Consider the following 20,234-nt stretch of genomic DNA (forward strand, 5'->3'; position numbering starts at 1 on the left):
CCATACCTCTCTCTTCTGTCTTTTTGTATCTGACTCTAGTGCTCCCTTTAGTATTTCTTGCAGAGCTGGTCTCTTGGTCACAAATTCTCTCAGTGACTTTTTGCCTGAGAATGTTTTAATTTCTCCCTCATTTTTGAAGGATAATTTTGCTGGATATAGGAGTCTTGGTTGGCAGTTTTTCTCTTTTAGTAATTTAAATATATCATCCCACTGTCTTCTAGCTTCCATGGTTTCTGCTGAGAAATCTACACATAGTCTTATTGGGTTTCCCTTGTATGTGACGGATTGTTTTTCTCTTGCTGCTTTCAAGATCCTCTCTTTCTCTTTGACCTCTGACATTCTAACTAGTAAGTGTCTTGGAGAACGCCTGTTTGGGTCTAATCTCTTTGGGGTGCGCTGCACTTCTTGGATCTGTAATTTTAGGTCTTTCATAAGAGTTGGGATATTTTCAGTGATAATTTCTTCCATTAGTTTTTCTCCTCCTTTTCCCTTCTCTTCTCCTTCTGGGACACCCACAACACATATATTTGTGCGGTTCATATTGTCCTTGAGTTCCCTGATACCCTGTTCAAATTTTTCCATTCTTTTCCCTATAGTTTCTGTTTCTTTTTGGAATTCAGATGTTCCATCCTCCAAATCACTAATTCTATCTTCTGTCTCTTTAATTCTATCATTGTAGGTATCCATTGTTTTTTCCATCTTTTCTACTTTATCCTTCACTTCCATAAGTTCTGTGATTTGTTTTTTCAGTTTTTCTATTTCTTCTTTATGTTCAGCCCATGTCCTCTTCATGTCCTCCCTCAATTTATCGATTTCATTTTTGAAGAGGTTTTCCATTTCTGTTCGTATATTCAGCATTAGTTGTCTCAGCTCTTGTATCTCATTTGAACTATTGGTTTGTTCCTTTGATTGGGCCATATTCTCAATCTTCTGAGCATGGACCGTTATCTTCTGCTGCTGGCATCTGGGCATTTAGTCAGATTTCCCTGGGTGTCGGACCCAACAATGTTGTAAGATTTTTCTGTGAAATCTCTGGGTTCTGTTTTTCTTATCCTGCCCAGTAGGTGGCGCTCATGCCACATGTTTGTCTCACGTGTTTGGAAGGGATCCCCCCCGGTCACCGATCTCCGTGGTCTGGGGATTTCCGATCCAATTCTCTCTGTTGGTTCAGGGGCCGCACGTGGTGTGGGCGTCAGCCTCCGCAGCTTGAGGGGACCCTGTGGCTGGTCGCCGGCCGCAGCGGGCCCGGGGAATTCGCCACCAGACCAGGAAGTCGCCCGCGGGGGAGGTGCATCGGTCACCGGCCCCCGCGGCCTGGGGAATTCCCTACCGGATCAGGAAGCCGCCCGCGGGGGGGCGCTACCGCGGCTTGGATAGCCCTCTGATCCGAGACTCGTAGCCGCGGACTCGAAGCCGAGACTCGAAGCCGCCCGCAAAAGAGGGGCGCCGGCCGCCTCGGCTTGGGAAACTTGCCTCTCCGAGACTCTCAGCCGGCCTGGGAAGGAGGGAGGGAGAAGCTCCGGCCGCCGCTCGGGAAATCACGCACCGCTCGGGGATCTCACCGCAGCCGAGTCTCGCAGTCAGACTAGCCAGTCCACACTGGGGTACGCTGTGTGTCCATTCCCTGCCGTAGCCCCGGGAGCTGTTCTGTACTGTTTCAGTTCACCCAGTAGTTGCTTTGGAGGAGGAGGAACTAAGACGCAGGTACCTTACTAAGCCGCCATCTTGGCCCGTGATTACAGATTTGAGTGGTGCTTTTGATTGGCAAAGTCCAGTCTCAGTTAAAACACATTCAGTTTCAAGTAACACAAAACACACTTTGGTGTGACTTTTAAGGTAAGAGTTTATTTTTCCATAAAACAAGAAGTCGAGATGTAGGAGGCTAAAGCTCTTGGTTCAATATCTTAATGCTCACCGAAATATTGCCAAAGTTTCTACAATGTTCTTGGGCTTTTCTTTATGATTGCAAGATGGTGTCCTCAACTCCAGATATTGTGTCCTATTCAAGGTAGAAAGAAGAGAGGGGGTATCAACTACCCTCTTTTCATCAGTAAAACAAAAGCTTCCCGGAAAACTCCAGCAGATACCTACCTCTACCTCACTTGCTAGAACAAAGTATCGTGGCCACCTCTAGGTGAAAAGGGGACTTAAAAGTAAGTTTTTTAATTGAGTAGAACATTGCTCCAAATTAATTTGGGTTTTGTTAGCAAGGAAGGGGAAGAGAAAGAAAATTGGGAAGTTGACTTAGAGTATCTGCCAAATAATTATATTTGTCCTTGGTGAAAATTAAAGCCTCAAGGAAAGAATTTCAAATTGAGCTATTTTCCCTAATCAAGCACTGATATTTTCTTTACATTTAACACTTTATCCTTTCAATCATCAATATCAAGCAGCAGATATATATGTACGTGGAACATTTCTGTTATCTTGATATGACAGTTCTCAAATAGGATGACTGCATTTGGTGTTAAATTGGCTTTTCTCATTAGTTGCTCTAATTGAGGAACATTCAGCTTCTTGGAACAGAAACAATCCAAACTTTGTGGGGTTTTTTGATATGTCTGTAACTAATGAAATTTGCAAATAGAAGAACCAGATCAGCAAAGCATTGATTTGTGCCTACATCTGAGTTTACCAACAGTAACTAATTAGTAGTTGTATCTGGATGAAATATAAATGGGAAAAGCACTAAAAATTAGCAAATGTGACTCCTGTGCAGACAGCTGATCTTAGTTGCATCTATAAATAAGGCAAGAGCCTGTGTTGTGCTTCTTACAGTTTTGGAGGGAAAGATACTAACTGTGTACATAAAAACTCTCTGCCAACCTGGTGATGGTAATACTATAATTATACCCTTCATATCTTGCTGCATTTACCCATACATTTGACAATTTCTATCAGTGTCCAGAGAGGAAAATGCTATAGCATCTATGTGGTCAGTACATAATATTTGCATAATAAATATTCTGCCCTAATAACATGCTTTAAAGCATGATTTGGATGAAGAACTAGTATATAAAGGAGAGGACAATCTGAAGTATAAATGGAGTGTAGAGAAGCCTTTGGATCAGGAATAAAAATATATCTATATTACCCAAAAGTCTATAATATATTTCTTTAGTTTGCTTCTCCATCAGTCTTCTTGGATATAAGCATAAAATGCTGGAAGTAACTTTGAATGTCAGTAGAGCTTTGAAGTTAGACTATGATAGGCCCACTTTCAGAGTTCTTCATAAGGAACATAAATATGCAGGGAGCTATCGCTCTTAAAACATTTACGTGCTCATCCTGATGGAATTTGATCTGCCTCTTAGCACTTTGATTCCTAAATGGGAAAAAAATGTCAAAAATTTCCAGAAGCTAACAGCATCCAATATTACAACAACTTTACATTTTCACTTTAATCACCAGCACCAAGTCCCAAAGACTTCCATAGGACATTACATCAATCAAAGACCAAGGAATAAAAAAATAATTTTAGCCGCAGTTCAGTTTGTGATATTTCCTAAATTCCAGTTGCAGGGAAATGGAAGGGATAATCCACTCAACTAATTTACTCTTTTAAACTTCAGAGATCTTGAGTATCTCTGGAAAACTGCAGTCTCATAGAAGTGTAAGTTCCCCAAGAATCTCACCAAGGCCCTTTGAGGGTTTTTTTTTCCAGGACTGTTGCTTCCCTGCCTGCCTTGTCCCCATGATTAGCCAAGTAGAGTGCTAACCCTATAGACCTATTAGTTTCCAAGTGCTTACACCACTGCATTGTAAACCACAAGAATCTCAAGAAGCTCGGAAGACACCACCAGAACTTCTTGTGCAGTTGGAAACCTTTTGAGCTCAACAAGATTATGAACAATATTACAAATCCTTGAAGCATTTCACCAAGGGTGTCTGTAGACAAAAAAAAAAAAAAATTGCTTTAGTGCTGCCCATACCCTCTAACAGGAAAATAAGCAGACTGTATTGATATAAAACTGAAGAAAATAGAAGTTGTACTCTAACCTGCATTAAAACATGCACACACACACACAAACACAGCAAGAAATTTCTATTTGAAATACAAAACCAGGCTGATTCCTAGACATTGAAAAACTAACTGATCATGACCAATAAAGTAAAATTTATTTTTTGCCTGTCAAACATCCCTTTCTTCGATGAATCATCATATTCCATTCCCATATAGGCCTAGAAGTAAGTACCTGATTCAAGACTAGACAATTAGACCACCCAGCCCCACCAAAGCACAGTAATTGGCTCTGGTGTGTTTGTGTGACCTGGCCGATGCCTCAAAATACTCTTTAGGCCATTTAGCAAAGCCATGGCAGGAAAAGTGCTTCCTAGAGCTGCAGGTAACAATTTGTTTCTCCATGTGGAAAGAAAACGCACTCAAGAGTGAAGTCAGCAGAGAGAAAAGCAAAGCTAAGAATGGAGGGAGGCAGGGAAAGTGAGGGTGAGTGCTCATTAATTGAGGAGCTAAATCCAGCTATCGTTGATCCTAAATCTAACTTTGGGCCTTTAATGCCAATGAATTATTTTCTTCTTAAGCAATTTAAGCTTTTAGAATACTGTCAAACTATCATCATATAGCATGTCATTCTAGAAACTGACTTAACTGTGCCTGGCAATCTTGACCCTATGACATGGAATCTGGGTCTGCTAAATCTGACACACCTGGCTCTTTAAATTATTTCATCAGAGTTGTTACAAGTCAGGATTGCAGCAGACTTTGACCCTCCTTAGGATGCTCTAAGATAACTGATATGAGGACTCTTCATAGTGATTTGAACTCAGAGTCCCAATAGAGTGGTAACACTTTAACATTGAAACACTCAGCCAGAGTGAGAGGGACTATGTCAGCAGCTAGAGGGATGAGTTACTCTTGCTGGAAATACTGAGAGTTGGAGTTACTATTATAGGACGAAAAAGGATTCAAGAAGCATGAGTGTAGTGCTCATAGTTAATGTGTGCCTTAAATTTTGCAGTATTTCGGTCTGAGGCAGGAGATAGTTCTGTGCTTACCCTAGAGACTCTCTGGGTGGGAAGAGTGGATCCTTTGCAGAGTTTTACTTTGGAAGTCTGAAGTTTAATCTTAAACCATCTTTCTACATCTAATCACTTGACCATCAGTGATCCTAGGAATAAAGACTGATATCTAGAAACCATGACAGAAATGTGAATACTGCTCTGTGAATATGGAGGAAAGCCCAAGGAAAAACAAAACTATCTACTTGGTTGAAAAAAAGATGATGAGTAGTTCTTATCTGTCAAAGTCTTTAGCCAGAAAAAAAAAAATAATAATAAATGATGCTGCAGACCACGGGTTAAAATCTTTTTCAGATCAGGTCCCCTTTGCACCTAGCAACTTGATAATATATTAGCACAGTGTTTTTTCACCTTCTAGCCACATTGTGGGGCTCATCTGGAGAACAGGGTCTTGTACACATTGGCTTTTTAACAGCTCCACGAGGGAATTGATCACAGATACTCTCTAGGTTTAACCTCAGTGCTAGGGGTGAGCTTAGTTAAGTGCACTCACAGTCAATATTTCTCCTCCATACATAATGCAGAGAACACGCTCCAAGTCCTAACTGGGCAATTTGGAGTTCAACACTTAGAATGAGAAAAGGAAAATTTTGCATTATGCTTTATAACTGTTGTTGATTAGCACAAATCAAATGCTTTATGGTGATCATACCTTTGGTGCATTTTACTTACACAGGAGTGGCTAAAGGTAATTTATATCTATTATTGTTTATTCACCCTGGAAAAGCTAGTAGATGTTGTTGGCTAATGCATTAAGAAGTTTTATACTCCACATGGTTTTTGTGGGGCTGATGAGGAGGGGGAGGGAAGATGCTGATAGTTCTGTGGCATTCTCAGTCATAACTGCTTACAGAGTCTGTACGGTTGATTTAGCATAGATAGATAATGCTGCCACTGTTTTGTTTATTTATTCAAAAGCTATTATTGTTTTTTTATTCAAAAGCTATGTTCACATACATTCTTTGTATGCATAGCAGAGAGACCAGTTGGCAAGCTATTTTGGATAGCTTATTTCCAACAGGGCACAAGTACCTGGAGGGTCAATTAGGAGCTGATAAACCAGGCAGTCCTTGACCAGGCTCAGGTTTTAGGGCATCACATAGTTGACTGCTGGGGCAGTAAGACTTTGCATACCTTATTTTTCTCGGTATTTTTCTCCCCAAAGGGAAGCTGGTGGTGCCAGTGATGGAACAGTGTTTTACTTATGGTGGCCCAGCTTGTACTCCAGAGACCTCTGGTCAGGGATTCGGATGCCAGCCAAGGGTTTCTCAGGATAGAAGACCTGAACGTTAGAGGTGTGAGAAGCACTCATGCTCTGCTTAAATAAATTCTAATTTGTTCCCTTGAGGACATCAGCAAACTTAGAAATGCTCAAGGATTAGTTTGAAATCTTTAATTAAAAACAGCACTTGGAAAGTCCCTCAGACCTGGACTTGTTGCACATTCCATGAGTCAGAATTTATCTCAGTTTTTTTCTATTTGTAAAAGAAGTTTTTTGAACAACAGTGTGCTAGTGGAATGTCATTGTGGTTTTTGTCACAATAAGCAGGGCTTAAAATTATAAATGTCCTTTTGAAAGCAACTATGAAGTAAATGAGGTCTTTATTTCTTGATGCCTCACTTGCCCTTAGAATTTCCTCTATTCTGTAGAGTAGAATATTCTATTCTATTCTATTCTATTCTATTCTATTCTATTCTATTCTATTCTATTCTATTCTATTCTATTCTAGAGGAAATAGGATGTGAGATATAGAGCTAGAAACACTGGATTTCAGTCATTCTGAATTTAATCACTGAGATTAATAGCATGTCAATTAATTTTATGAGTCTTAGCTTCTCCTTAGTTTTCTCCTTCAAATGAGAAATAAGAAAAGTTTGCACTGGAGCTCCTGCTAAGTATCAGACACTGTGATTTCTAAATAATCTGTGCTCATTTTATTGAGTTTTATAACTTCACAATGTAGACATTATCATTGTTCCTATTTTACAGAATGAGGGTACTGAGGCTCAGAGAGCTTAAATTTTCTAAGGAAATGGAAGGACAGATATAAATCTAGGAAAATTTGACTCAAAATATTTTTACTCCTAATCATGACTCTTTATTTACTCTTTACTTGTGATATTACTAATTTCTTTACAGGGTAGTCATGAGCATGAAATTAAAAGTATACATGAAAGCCTTTTATAAACTGGAAGATTTTACACAGGTATGTATGATATGCTATTTTTAGTTAAATCTAGAAATCCTGCTTCTCCTACCTCTCTCTGTGTTGCTTTTGCACTGTTCCCTAGCTTGTTTGAGCCTCTATTGCAGTGACTCCCATTCCAGATGTTTCTGACTCCTTCCCATTAATTCTTTTTTGTCAACCCCTCAGAATTCTACTTCATGTTAAAGTCTAGCAAGACATTTTTATGCTCAATATATCAATAATCTTTACTATATTAAATGTATTCCTTTTATAAAATTAACATATTCACATTTTGAGTAGCAGTGCCTGTTAGCCCCCAATGATTCAGCTTTAAAGAAGTTTTATATTAGATCACACAATAAACCCAAGGGGGAGGATACATTTAAGCTAGTGGAAATCTTCCATAAACTTCCCAAGTAGGAGTCAATTTTGTTGAGTCAGGACTCCTCCAGATCTTATCTGTGAACCACTTGAATTGGAATCATCCAGTAGACATGATGAAAATTCAAATTTCCGGGCCTTATTCTGAGATTCTGATTCAGTTACTCTAAGATGCTTAGTGAAATCTTAAGCACACGCTCACTTCTCTACAGCTAGTTGTAAGGCCTTCTCTATAATTTCTTCTGGAGGTTTAATATATAACTAGGCACTTCCCATAAGGGATGTGAAGACCAGTTTGCTCAGAGAGTGTTGACTATCAAGGATGAGTAGTCCATCGACTTGAGACACTTTGTGTGCATCTTTCTTGAAGAAATAGATGAATTGTGTAACTTACAGAATGATCCATTCATTAAAAAGTCTCATTTCCCAGTTGAGCATCAAATCACATTTTCTTATTTTGTTTACATAATACCTTTCCTGATTTTAACCAATAATGCAAACCCAGCTGCTCCACTTAGCTACACCTTTTAGATGACTAGTTCATTCATGTGCAACTTTGTTTCAAATTATTTTTATCTTCCCTGAAAAGAAGTACAATAAATATGCAGATATACTTATTTAAAAAGTAGATATTTCCAATATCCCTCCAATGCATCATATGACAGAAGAGACATGAAAGAACCCTTCCTTCAAGTCTGACCAATTCCCCAGCAGAAGAAAAAGGATTACTGGGTGTCTCTCTGATTCAGTATTGACTGATAAGACAGGAGTTTTTCCTGTGACTGAAGGACAGAAAAAGAAATCAACTGTCCTAGGAACACTGAGTTCTACCAAACTGTGTAGACTAAGCAGCCAGAAAAACTCAAATCTCTCACTTCAAAGGTGTTGGAAAACTTTCAAGTGCAAATGCCAGCAAGCTAAGGCCCAGAGTTGAAAGAAAGAAATATGTTTTTTGTTTTTATTTTCAAAGGAGAATAGTGTCTTCTGGAATCATCATGAGTGCATTAGTTTGGGTAGGGGTAGTTTCTATTTAAGGGTTACTGAAGCGAAGGCAAAATTTATAAAGGGGATGTTGATGCTCAAAAGCACTGTGCTTCCTGAGGACCTGTCAGTCATCATATCCCATACCCGTTCTCTCCCAGCTGTATAAATTGGCCCCAGGATACAGTATTTGACATAGAGGGCTTCAGTCTCAGAATACTTCTTTCAACCCAATTTTCCTTAAAATTGGTCCAGCAATTTAGATAGAAGACAGAAAATATAACATTAATCAGGAAGATGCATTCACAGGAACATCTGCCACCCAAAGCAATTGCATTTCCACAGGCAAGTTTGTTGTCCACAAAATGCCGAAATACCCTTTTCCATAGAAGAACATATGAAACATCAAATTTTGGAGACTCTTAGCAGATGAGTTTATGGAATTTGCTATAGATTCCTTTGTTTGAACTAATTGGGAACTGCTCCCTCTGGATCACACCCTAGCATTTTAACGTGTTCACTGAGGTACAAAAGCAAAGGAAATGATTTTGTGGTTCAGTGGCTGCAGTATTGAATCATTTGTTTACAGAAGCTTACTAAAACAAACCAAAAAAGTGTTAAGAACCCATAAAATATCACACCTTTTGGAAATCTGCATGTAGATTGCATTGCATGCAGATGGATGTGACTTGGGCAGCTTCAGAGTTTTAGCAAGTCTTCCCTCTTTTGATGGGTGCACACATACTGGAAGGAGAATTGTTCCCTCCTGTGGCTGGTGTCCTAAGTAAAGTCTCAGTATCTTCAGGAGCACATCGAAAATGAAAATCAGTTTTGAAAACCCAGTTATTCTTGGGCGGGCTACTGTGGTTCAGCAGGCAGAGTTCTCGCCTACCATGCCAGAGACCCGGGTTCAATTCCCGGTCTCTGCCCCCGCAAAAAAAAAAAAAAAAAAAAAAAAGAAGATGAAAAAAGCCAGCTATTCTTTAGCTTTCTGAATGAATGAAATTAGTAACAGTTCTGGAAAAAACACCATCATTGCCAGGATCTAACAGAGCCCCTTGTTTGGTCCAGGCTCATCGGCTAACAGTGTTATTGGGATGCTTTATATTTTATTTATTTCTCCAGTTGAATTGTAGAGATATTTTAAGGTATTATGATTTTAAAATATGCCAGTGACAACCAACCGCTGGAAGGCTAGTGTTTTTTTCCCATATATGCAAAGCATATAGCCTTGGGACAGACTATATTTTCCTGTTATTGTCTATGAGAATTTAGTATCTTTCTATTGATAACCAATCCTTAAGTGGATAAGGAAGCAAGGTTCATACGGGACTGAAAAATCAGAGAAAGCCTTTCAGCCATGCCTTCTACAAGTATAGACTATCTAATAAAGGCCAAGCACAGTTCTAGATGTGGGGGTAGAACAGTGAACACAAAGTTTTTCACTTGTGGGGCTTAATGTTATTCAAAAGAGAGAGGAAATGAGCAATTATACTAACAAGTATATAGTATATCATGGGTGATATGGAAAAAAAATGAGTCATAGAAAGTGATGATGTGGAATAGAGCAAGTGGGCTGTATTGCTATAGTTCATCAAATCAAAGACACTAGCAATTGCAAATATGCACCATTATTTATCTACTCATAAGAAGGTAAGTAAAGCTGTCCATTATAATTGTAAGATACAAAATATTCTTATAAATGTTGGTTGCCACAGAAGGCTTAACTGATAAACTGACATTAAAGAAAAGACTCAAAGGAGGAAAGATGTGGGCCTACCGGAGGAAAAACATTTTAAACAGGGAGTCTAGCAGGTGCAAAGTGCCTGAGGTGGAAGCATGCCTGGAATGCTGGTGTTTAAAGAATATCAGAAGGCCGGAGAGGCTGACCAGGTGAGTGGGCAAGGGACAAAACCTCCTAGGCCAGTATAAGAAATCTGGATTTTACTCGGAGTGAGAAGGAAAGCCAGTGAGGATTTGAGCAGAGGAGAAGAAAGAATATGTTTATGATGGCAGAGAATCACCCTAGCTGCCCTCTATTCTGTATCAGAGAAGAGGCATTAGAGGAGAAGAGGGGGAAGCAGAGCAACAGGGAAGCTGTTGAAATAATCCAGACAGGAGTTGGACTATTTGACTAATGGCTAGGGTACTGTGGTGGCTTGGAGCTGTGTACCCCAGAATAAACATATTTTTAATCTTAATACATTCCTGTGGGTGTGAACCCATTGGTAATAAGTAACCCAACTGAATCAGGATGGATCTGAATCCAAGTACCAGAGTCCTTCGTAAGCAGAATGAAATTCAGATACCTGAAGAGAAAGCCAGGAGTCAACAGAACCAGGAAAAACCAGGAGACCATGTGCTTTACCATGTGACAGAAAAGCCAAGGACCCAGGATCCCTGGAAGCTAGCCCCAGAATGCTACAGTCTTCTGGGAGAAAGCCTCACCTTGATGACACCTCAATTTCGGACTTCTCCTATCCTCAAAACCATGAACAAATAAATTTCCATTGTTTAAGCCAATCCATGGACTAGTATTCATTTTAGGAAAACAAAACAGACACTATCAGTGAAGTTGATGAGAAGTGGTTGAATTTTTGGAACAGTTTAAGGTTTCAGTCCTTTAGGAGCAAGAAGCTCTACATAAACCATGGTGTATTATCTACCATAGTCTTAGGATGCCAGTCATGTTTGTTAGGCAGCTGAGCTGAGCTCTATGGGCATTCCTTAGATAGGAAAGAGGAAGAGTGGAGAGTCCTGGCAATGAAGTAGAATTTAAGATCAAGAAGGTATTGATGTTTAGGACCTCTAATAGAGAAAGTCAGAGGGATCTCCTGTCTGGGCATAGATGCTAGTTTAAAATTATGGATAAATAAGCATAATTTTCCTGGAGTGTAAGAACAGCCTGCGTGTCCAAGTAGTGAATGCACTTTAGAAAAAGGGAACCAGTTACGACTGGTTGAGAAAAAGCCTTGAGAACCTGTGAACCTAGTAAATTTATCCAATCAAGTTAAAGATTCCTGTCAAAACTCTATGCTTAGTAAATTATGAACTCTAAGATTAGTAAATTAATTTGCTTACCTATTTTGTAATTTGTTTAGCTAATATACTGCTTAGTAAAATTCCATCTTTTTACTAGTGGAAGATAGTAATAGCAGATGAATGAAATAAATTGTACTGGTGGTATCAGGATACCTGGGCTTGAATGTCAGGGATGCAACCTCTCATTACCTGAACTTTGGAATTATTTAACCTCTGTCTCAACATCAGCCTCTGAAAAATGAGGATAATAATGAAACCTTCCTCATAGAATCACGGGTGAGAATTTAAGTTTTGGCATCCAGCACAAGGAGTGGCACATAGTAAGTTTCCAATAAATTACTCTCATCATGATTTATACCACAATAGTATAAGATTATAAAGAAGGACAGAATGCCCTGGAGGCCAACATGGGGGCAGCAGCTATCCCCCTAGTTGAAGAACCAAGAAGAAACTCGGTCTGTTACTGATCTAAAAAGGAAGAGAAGAGGAAGAGACATAATTGTGTCTCTTCCTACCTGATTTGTCTTCCTCTCATAACACTTTCTATGCTTGTACACTTGATTTACATCACAGATATTGGTTCTCCTTAATGTAGGTTTTCTCTTGAGTTTCACTTTCTCATTAGAATTTCACTGTTAATCAGGGAGAGACTGCTAGGTGAATTAGGTGAGCAGATGAAAAATCTAGAAGAATAATAGAACACCTGCTATCGTTGGATCCTTAGGGGACCTCTTTACTGCTCACCTGGGGGTCATCCTTTGTTGTAATTGTACACATTTGGTGGACATCTCAGAGAAATCCCACTGAATTGGACTGTGTTGAATTTGTTCAGCTAAGCTCTGAAGATGTTTGGTATCTTTCCTGTTCTGTGTCTGACTCTTGCTTTCTCCTTCTGTTGCCTGCCTGAAGCATCATCATCTAGTTCCTTTCATGCCTAGCTCTCCCTTCATTTCCCATCTGTTTGTCTATCACTTTTCCCCCATTTTGGTTTGTCTCTACACATTTCCATGGCACCTTTCACCAGAGATCCTGGGAGTGCATTGAAATTGTTACTCAGTGGGTGCTCTAGAGCATACATCAGAGTTTCCATCAAAGGATCAATTCACTCCCTGCTGCCCTTCACCAACCTGTAGCAATGGGCCGGTGCTGTTCCTGGTTAGTTTAAGGCAGCAGGGATTTAATTGTTCTCTTCCTTAATATGGTGCTAAATTCTTTTCTGATGTTCACAGGTTCACACCCTACTCTTAAAAGAACCTATTTTTACTAACTTCTTGGCTGATTACCATCCTGCCTTCTTTAGGCAGGAAAGGTACTGTCAAGGCAGCTCCAGGCAACCTGGGATACTACAGCGTTTTTTGACACCTTTCAGTGTGAAATTTGGCTCCCTTAAGTAATAGAGACAGTCTGCATCATTATTTTTAAGGAGAAAGTTGTCACTGTGTGACTGAGTTTGTGTTCACTAATGTGCAGATTTGGGAGGCCATCATTTTCTATTTTCCTTGGATGCATTGTCAAGAGATGGTGAGGGTAGAGTGGGTCCTGCCTCACATTCAATGCTACAGGCTTTGAAAAATGTAGGCATCGTACAAAGGCTACATTTTACAAACAATGGGTGCATACCCATCTGTGCATTTGTTAGGCAGTAGTTAACACCTACATGCATTGTGAATGAATATTAGAAATATCCACAACAAATATTAAATGCAGGTAACATATTTCAAAAAAAATCTCTGACAAGATCTGTGGAAAGAATCTGCATAGTCCTGATATTATGAAGGCAAATGTGCACAGTGAAAAATGTATCTTGTTCCATATAGTACAATTATTGATTCACACCTGATGATTCTACTTAGACAATATATATCCTACAATACTGCCAGCAAAGAGAGGGGAAAATTAGCTATCTATACCTAATATGCTGTGGGTGTATAGTAAGCATTGTCACTATCACTGCAGTAAATGAAAGATAAAAGAAAATATTATAGAACTGACCTCATGAAAATTGTTACCTTGAATATGATCTTTTTTTAGATGAATCATAGCAGATACACACAAACATATGGTCGTAGTCCTTAATTTTTCCTTTTCCCCTCAGCCTCTTTCTCCTCTTCTTCGTCTTCTTATTTCTCCTTCTAGCCCTCTTTCCCTTCCTTTACTAGTGGCTGATTTTTCTGTTGGTTTTAATGTATCTTCTTTAATAAATTATGACAATGATAAATTTGGGGTTGTCTCAATAAACTTCTAGGCAGTCCTTAACTTCAATTCTCTCACCATATTCCTCAAATTCAGCTTAATTTTAAATCCTATGAGCTACACCTGGGTCTAAGTATCCATTCACTTTGAGTTGCTGATATGCTCTCAGTCTCTGCTACGTATGATTCATCCATATAAAGCTTCCGACCATAATCAGCACCCCCCACATACCATCAACCGACTAAAATGATTCCTGAATATCTAATGATGCACATTTTAGCTCCAAGCCAAGAATTCAAGACCCTCTGTCAACTGCCCATACCATTCTTTCCCAATGGCATCACTTGTTCCCCCTACTTTTGGCCTCCCTCTCTTTTGGCCAAGTTGGGTTGTGTTTCACCCCCTCAGACTGTTGACTCATCTCCTTCATGAAGCACTTGCACCTATTGTCCTATCAGGGCAGAATGGCAGAATGACTTCTTTCCCCCTCTCTGCCGGTGCATGGGCTTCTTTCCTTGACACAAAGCTTTCACCGCCCAGAAAGTGTTTCTGGAAATTCTCATGTCTTTATGAATATTCTTCTACTTTGTATCAAATTATTTTTATGTACCAACATTGCAGGCAGACAGTTTTCATGTTATTTTCTTATTTAGCAATCTGTCTCAAGGAATTCTATACATATGTGTGTGTGTGTGTACGTGTTTTTTTTTTTTTTTTTTGGTTACATTATAAACTAATGCCTATCACTGATTATATTTACAAAATGTTTTGTATTTTGTTATACCTGATATAACATCATATATGTAATAGACACTGAGTGAATGTTTCTTAATTAACCCTTCTCTCAGTTTCTTATTGATATATTTCTTGTGTCATTGTTTCTGTTCCTGTAGGTATGAAAAATCACCATAACTATATTATAAAACCCACTGAAATTCTAGATTAATTATTTTGCAAAACAATGCACACAATGAATACTCAAAATTGTCTTATCATACAGTAATAAAACAATGAAATTATGCAAATTAATTGGAAAAATATTAATTAAATGGTTCATCATATTTGCTACCATGTTTCCAGTTGATCTTATTGTACATTCCAATTGTTTTGAATTTTAAAATTATGTTTCCTAAAAATTGTAAGCTATTATGGAGCAGGTAGTTCGACTTCTATGCCAGGGTCTCTGTAACTTAAAAAGCTGAGCTGAAAAAGTAGCAAATAGTAAATAATTTGCTGAATGACCTTAAAAGTAAACAGCCTAACACATTCAACTGTTAGGAGTATGGATTCTGGAACAAAACTACCTATGTCAGAATCTGAACTCCACCCCTATGAGCTATATTATTTGGCCAAGTTACTAAAACGCTCTGTGCCCTCAGTTCATGCCTTTGTAATATGAGCATCACAATAAAGCCCGCATCAGAGGGATATTGTGAGGATTAAATTGAGTTAATACATTAAAAACACTTATTAGAGGGTGGGCCACGGTGGCTCAGCAGGCAAGGACACTTGCCTGCCATGCCAGAGGACCCAGGTTTGATTCCTGGTGCCTGCCCATGTAAAAAAAAAAAAAAAAAAAAAAAAATGCTTATTAGAATAAAAAGGCTTTTGTTCAGTAATCACTAAAGGATATTTGTTATTTTATCTGCCTTTAAACACTTCTAGTCTTGTAGAACTATAGTTCTCAACTTAACTTTAATCTTTGATGTTTAGGATAATCAGGTTCTATTTGGAAATTGTCCTATGAATAAATATTGTAAAGAAATATAGTACTAACATTTCCTCATAGATCTTTTTCTATAGATTTGTATTATTTATTTATCCTGTTAATGTCCAGTAATGCTAGTCTGTAAAAACACAAGAAAAAGAACATATATGTCAAATTAGATCTCCAGAGAACATCGAGAAATTTCTGAAGACAAAGTGTTTTTTTTAGTGTTTAAATTGCTGATGCAGTATTCTGAACTCTTGACAAGAAAGAAGTATAAAAAGAATCATTGGCATTTTGGGGACGATGGCTTTAGGGAGAAGTACTATTTTATGTTATCCTCGGGAAATTGTAATTTGACCTTACTTCCTATGTAATCAAATCACTCATGATATGCCTGCACTCAGTCCAGAATCCCTTCTCCTCTCCCCAACCATCTCAAGCCTGTGCTTTATCCACCAACAAACTTATTCATATTTCAAAATTCAACTCAGGTGTCATTTTCTAAATCTTTGTCCCTCTACCTCTACCACCACCTCCATAAAAGAAATCAGTTCCCAAAGCCACTTCCACAACTTACTCAAGATCTTACCATTGCATGTCTTACCTGTGTGGTAGTTTATTTGTTCATATGCTTGTCTTTTATTTTGGCCTACTTACCAACAAGTTCTCTATTCCCAGTTGCCAGCCTAATTTCTAGGACATTCTGATCCAAACACAGTTTTTGGTTTGGGGGTGTTGGCTTGCTTATTAATTGTAACAATTTTTAAAAGTCATTTATAGAAGTGTTACAGAGTTGTTGAGTTAGGAATCAAAGAATACCAAAAGCATAAATCCAGTATTGACAAGAAAATTTTTAACAGTACATTAGAAAAGAAGATGAAAAAGATACAAAGCAAAGCTCCTTCAAATGAAGCAAAGTTTTAAGGTCACCCCTGGAAACCCACATAGAACACTTCAGTAATGCCTATTGTCTATGCAAAAAGTTGAAGTGACATAATCCAGAAACTTTTCTAGACATTTTACTCACAGAAAACTAAAGGCTTAAAAGCAGAGTATTGGAGAGCAGAAATAGAAGTGTCTTGGTGTGGATAAGTTTAGGGTCCGATGGACTTGGTTTCTAATTCCAGTTCAACAACTTCTGTGGCTTTAGGTAAGTTAAAGCCACCTAAGGAGTCTGAACCACCGTAAAAGAAAACTGAACCTAAGAAACTGAATCTCAGTTGCCCTATGTGGGAAATGAAAGTATTAAACTTACTCTGAGGGCTACTGTGAGGCTTAAATGTCTTAATCTTAAGTGCTTGGCACAAGTAACTGCTGAATAAATGTTAACTATTATTATCATTAGAGTAGATAAGATCCAAGTTCATTAGTGGAAGCAGTGTAATAATATGAACTTTAATCTTAGCAGTTCAATTCAACAAAATTCTTAAGGACTAAATTCATAGAATTTTATCTAAAAATATTGAAATAGAGGGGTACTCCTAAAAATGCTACTGGTTGATATTCAGATGTTTATAGGAGCATTTCATTTTCTCACCTTAGACCAATTTAGTCATTATATATAATTTGTACTTTTAAGAAGGATCTTGATTACAAAAAAATATTTGTTGTAATAACTTAGGGGTAAAATATTTTTTGTAATAAGTTAATGGTAAAATGGAATAATGATGGACTATCATCTTTTTAATGATGTTAAAAACAAGATTAGTTTTAAGTTGCCAATGATTACATATTTGATATGGTTCTAGCTCATCAATATTTTAAAAGGAAAGGTTAATTAAAGCAATTCTTACCTTCCCATTGCCAGTGGATATATATAAGTGTGATAACTTAACTGCGGTGAGAACACAGACACATACAACTCGACCTAGTTCCATACATGATTAAAAGTTTTAGAATTCTAGCCTGCCATGCGGGAGACCCGGGCTTGGTTCCCGGCCTGTGCACTTCCCCAGAAAACAAACAAGCAAGCAAATATACAAATAAAACATTTCAACAAATGGTGCTGCAATGATTGAATACAAAAAAATTTAAAAATAAATCTAAAAAAGTTTTAACCTTCTGTCAGGGTACCTAGCTTTGAAGGTACCTTTGAAACCCCTCTTAAAGTTAGTAAGATTACTGTCTTATGGCCATAGCTTTAGAGAATATTGGAAATAAATTGCATCACCCCACCCTATCCAGCCCTTAAAAAAGAAACAGAAATAAGAATGGTGTTTTGGAAAAGTTGAAGAGTTTCAGCATGTTAGTGGAAATAGAATTTTAATTTGAACTTTTAAAAACAAACCTATTTTTAAGGGAAGGAAATTCAATTTTGTGACATGGTTTCCTGAGCAACCTTATCACTAGTACATATAAGAGACTAGCTACCTAGGAAAAACTGGGCAAAATCCTCATGTCTTTCATCATTTTAAATGGTCAGTACCAAGAAGGTTGAACAGTTCCAAGCCTGATGCATGGTGGAGAACTTTTTGACTAAAGACAGTCTATATCTGTTATGGAGATTCTCCTCTACACAAGGTAAGAATAAAATCCCACACAGTTCCACTTCATAAAATGGCATATTATTTTTATGACAGATTGTTGGTTGTGTGTTTCTTCATAGCACTCATCTGTGATATTTTTACTTAAATTATCAGTACAGAAAAATCAAATGAAACAAATTAAGTAACATTCCCAAGTTCTCAATTGAGCCAGAGGATAGGGGCTATTTGGAGGCTTAAAATATCCTTTAATATGGTACTTCTTTGTGGGCACATTCATTTTTAAATTTTTTTTTTTTAATTTTTAATTTTTTTGCATGGGCAGTCATCAGGAATTGAACCCGGGTCTTCGGCATAGCTAGCAAGCACTCTGTCTGCTGAGCCACTGTGGCCCACAGTATAAAATCATATTTATAGTGATTTCTTTCATCTTCCTCCTTCACCCTTTCTTTATAACAAAGCCCCCCCCCCCCAAAAAAAAAGAGCATGGTCTGCACCCCTCACATTATTAACATACTCATGCATATACTCCCTTAATCATTACTAGGCTTCCCCTGCTCTGACACAGAGGCTTTTCACTTGGCAGAAAACAGAAAAAAGTACATAAAGGAGAGGAAGGAAAAAAATATATATGTTTCAGTAAATTAACACTTCATTTGCATTTACCCCTCCCTCCTCCACTTATGTGTAGAAAATGCTGAGACTTCCCACTAACTAAAATTGCCCACTGACATAAAAATGCTAAAACATCCTTAAACTCTACAGTAATACCTTTCATTTATACCTAAAAGTGTCCATGTTGAAAGAACTCAAAGCATTTTAATGTTTAAAAATATGAACTCTAACAATTCCTCGCCTGTCCTTTTCTACAGAACTGTCATTATATGTGATAATCACTGTTGAAATTCTAAAATAGAACCGTTTCTTTTCCTGGTTTTCTGAAAACTTACATTGCCTCAATTTAAAGTTCTCCAGAGACAGTTTCCATTTCTTGGGAATAAAAAAAAAATTCCCACAAGAATTTATGAAGGATATCTGCTAAGATCCCAACTTTCTCCAGTATCTAGGGAGATCGTGAAAGCCCCAGAAAGTTAAAAATACTGAATATCTTTGAATTGAATTTGGTTTGCAAGAGATGCCTCAAATTAAAGGGCACCATAAAGGCAGAATGTCTTAGGATAGGTGGGGTTCTTAGTGGAAAGGTTCTTTCGGTGTGGAACTTGGCCATGCATTGGATTTAAAATGAACTGTGTGCTCAGGTCCAGCAAGAAGTGAATATGAATCTTAACAATTCTCCCTAAATTTAAGCCTATTGTTTACATATCCTTAGTGGACCCAAACAGACATCAGAGTCCTTAGAATAGCTTGATTCTTTTTAAGATTGTTTTCATATAATAATTAATAAGAACAATACTTCATACAATATTGATTTCTGAGATGGCAGAAGTAAATATTGCCTCATTTTGCTTGCCTCATTTTGGCACTATACAAAATGCTCACCAGCGCAGAGGTACTTCAGCAGTTCTCACTATTCACAACACCTGGGAATGCCATGGGTGGTATCTGTCCTTGGTCCTGAAGCAAAGACAATTGTATATCATGCATTTTAGTTTTCCCCAATTGAGCTAAAATACCTTTTAACAAAAAATTTTGAAAGTTTGTGATTGCATATTTTTATAACAGAGTGTGGACTTTTTAATTAACTTAGAGATGTCTAACAGAGGATGTGGCAAAAAGATGAAAATGTAATAGAAGTTAATTTAGAAGAATAATTTGACATGTACTTCAGATCGGATGCTCAGTTGGATACACTATTCGGTGTTATTTCTAAATCTATAAAAGTATTTTTGGGAAAAAATAGATAGAATATAGTATAAATATTACCAAAATCTCTAAATATTAAAAGTACAACAATTAGAAAAATCAGAAAACTACCCATTGAGACATGCAGATTTTGCTTTGTTTAAGAAAAAAGTTCATACTTTCACCCCTTGTCAGGTATTCCAATGACGCTAAGTTCATGTCTGTTTAGTTCTTAATTGCAGCTAGGCATTGACTAAAGTCATATTCCCCACTGTCTCACTTTCCAAGATATCTCTTTAAATTGTATTCCTTCCTTCTCCTTGAAACCCACCTACCTTTCTCACTGTTGACATATCCAAGAATAAATGTGTATGAATACAGAGGAATCATCTGTGCCAGAACATAGGAAAG

The 20,234-nt window shown here is 37.8% G+C and overlaps 1 long non-coding RNA gene across 3 annotated transcripts in view; it reads left to right on the plus strand.

The window, feature by feature from the left end:
* Positions 1 to 20,234, plus strand: part of LOC143647847 (uncharacterized) — a 169,976-nt gene that overhangs the window by 97,613 nt on the left and 52,129 nt on the right. For 2 of the 3 annotated variants that reach the window (XR_013158207.1, XR_013158208.1), the window contains exon 4: positions 7,181 to 7,247. The exons of the other annotated variant lie outside the window; for it this stretch is intronic. This is a non-coding gene — a long non-coding RNA (uncharacterized LOC143647847). The remainder of the gene's footprint in view (positions 1 to 7,180; positions 7,248 to 20,234) is intronic. 3 annotated transcript variants of the gene reach the window in all.

Source organism: Tamandua tetradactyla, chromosome 10 (assembly GCF_023851605.1).
Source record: "Tamandua tetradactyla isolate mTamTet1 chromosome 10, mTamTet1.pri, whole genome shotgun sequence".
Classification (NCBI taxonomy): domain Eukaryota; kingdom Metazoa; phylum Chordata; class Mammalia; order Pilosa; family Myrmecophagidae; genus Tamandua; species Tamandua tetradactyla.